This window comes from Vicia villosa, linkage group LG5 (genome assembly GCF_029867415.1).
Source record: "Vicia villosa cultivar HV-30 ecotype Madison, WI linkage group LG5, Vvil1.0, whole genome shotgun sequence".
NCBI classification, from domain to species: domain Eukaryota; kingdom Viridiplantae; phylum Streptophyta; class Magnoliopsida; order Fabales; family Fabaceae; genus Vicia; species Vicia villosa.
The window spans coordinates 66,384,031-66,386,840 of NC_081184.1; positions in this window are offsets into that span (position 1 = coordinate 66,384,031).

The following is a 2,810-nucleotide window of genomic DNA, read 5'->3' on the forward strand; positions in this document are numbered from 1 at the left end:
CTTAAGTTTGAAAACATGTTCTGGAGACTTAGAGTCTTCAAAACCAGGAGGTTGGTGGACATAGACTTCCTCATCTATATAACCATTTAAGAAGGCACTCTTAACATCCATCTGATACAGAGTGATGTTATGCTGAGTGGCAAAAGAAATTAATAAGCGAATAGATTCTAACTTGGCCACTGGTGCAAAGGTTTCTGTATAGTCAATCCCTTCTTGCTGACTATATCCCTGAGCCACCAGTCTGGCTTTGTTTCTTACCACTTCTCCCTTCTCGCTAAGCTTGTTTCTAAACACCCACTTTGTACCAATGATGTTGAATCCTTTTGGTCTTGGAACCAAATCCCATACATCATTCCTTGTAAACTGATTTAGTTCTTCTTGCATGGCAATTATCCAATCTGGATCTTCTAGAGCTTGATCAACAGAAGTTTGCTCGATCAAAGAAACAAGACCTAATTAACATTCTGCATTGTTCTTAAGGAATGCTCTTGTTCTGATAGGATCATCTTTCTTCCCAAGGATCACATCTTCTGAGTGAGCTGAGGTGAGTCTAGAAGATCTTCTGACTGTTGGCTCTTCAGAAATTCTGAGATTCTCTAAAGATGCAGCAACTTGATCTTCTGATTCTTTGCTTCTGAGATTTTCAGCTTCTGAAACTTTGCTTCTTGGTTCTACAGCTTCTGATATATCAATATCTATATCTGCAAAATTCTCAAATTGCTTTGGCTTTTCAAGACCAAGCTCATCATCAAATCTGATATTGATTGATTCTTCTACAACCAATGTTTCAGTATTGTATACTCTGTAGCCTTTAGAGCGTTCATAATATCCAAGAAGGAAACATTTTTGTGCCTTAGAATCAAACTTACCAAGATGATCTCTAGTATTCAGAATGAAACAAACACATCCAAAAGGATGAAAATATGAAATGTTGGGCTTTCTGTTCTTCCACAATTCATAAGGAGTCTTATTTAGAATAGGTCTTATAGAGATTCTATTCTGAATATAACATGCAGTGTTTATTGCTTCTTCCCAGAAGTGCTTAGCCATATTGGTTTCATTGATCATGGTTCTGGCCATTTCTTGTAGAGTCCTATTCTTTCGCTCTACGACTCCATTTTGCTGTGAAGTTCTAGGGCAAGAGAAATCATGGGCAATACCATTTTCTTTGAAGAACTCCTCAAAGAATCTGTTCTCAAATTCACCACCATGATCACTTCTGACCTTTATGATTTTGCACTCCTTCTCAGATTGAATCTGAGTGCAGAATTCAAAGAACACTGAATGAGACTCATCCTTGTGTTTTAAGAACTTTACCCATGTCCAGCGGCTATAATCATTTATGATGACTAATCCATATTTCTTCCCTCTGACAGATGCTATTTTGACTGGTCCAAACAGATCAATGTGCAGAAGTTCTAACGGCCTTGAGGAAGAGACAACATTCTTAGATTTGAATGTAGGTCTGGAGAACTTGCCCTTCTGACATGCTTCACAAAGAGCATCTGATTTGTATTTCAGATTTGGGAGTCCTCTGACCAGATTTAGTTTGTTAATCTGAGAAATCTTTCTCAAACTAGCATGTCCTAATCTTCTGTGCCAGACCCATTGCTCTTTAGAAACAGACATAAGGCAAGTCACCTTCTGCTTCTCAAGATCTGAAAGATCAATCTTATAAATGTTGTTCTTTCTCTTGCCTGTAAATAGGATTGAGCCATCCTTCTGACTTACAGCCTTGCAAGACTTTTGATTGAAGATTATGTCATAACCATTGTCACTTAATTGACTTATGGACAATAAGTTATGCGCTAATCCTTCTACAAGAAGTACATTAGTTATGGAAGGAGAGTTACCAATACTTATGGTTCCAGAGCCAATAATATTGCCCTTCTGATCTCCTCCAAACTTGACTTTTCCACCAGACTTAAGCACCAGGTCTTGGAACATAGACCTTCTTCCCGTCATGTGTCGCGAGCACCCAGAGTCCAGGTACCATGACATTTTGTGCTTTGTCTTATTTGCTGCTAAGGATATCTGCAACAGAAATTATCTTCTCCTTAGGTACCCACAATTTCTTGGGTCCTTTCTTGTTAGTTTTCCTCAAGTTCTGATTGAACTTGGGTTTAGCATTATAAGTAACAGGAGGAACAACATGATATTCTTTAGGTTTGGCAGCATGATATTTTTTAGAATGTGTCACTTGCTTTTTGGTGTGTGTAGTGTTAAAGCTTTTGGCATGTGAAGTGAGCCTAATATCATGTGAGTGGCCATATTTGAACTGATCAAACAATGGCTTGTATGTGATTTTCAAATCATCAACAGGTTCAGATTTGTGTGAGGTATCACCCTCATAGCCAAAACCAAACCTTTTGTTTCCAGAAACACCATATATCATAGAAGCAAGATGACTTCTGCCAATACTTCTAGATAAGAACTTTCTGAAGCTCGAGTCATATTCTTTCAGAATATGATTGAGACTAGGAATGGATTTTTCTGATTCAGAAGGAGATCCAATATCTTTGGATAATTTTAAAACTTTTTCCTTCAGTTCAGAATTTTCCACTTCCAGCTTCTTAGTTTCAAATTCAAATTGCTTTTTCAGCTTTTTGTATTTGATACTAAGATGAGCCTTGAGTTCCAGAAGTTCAGTTAAACTGGAAACTAACTCTTCTCTAGATAGTTCAGAAAATACCTCTTCAGAATCTGATTCTGATGTAGATTCTGATCCGTCATCCACTGTGGCCATTAGTGCAAGGTTTGCCTGCTCGCCTTCAGAATCTGATTCTGATTCTGATTCTGAATCATCCCAT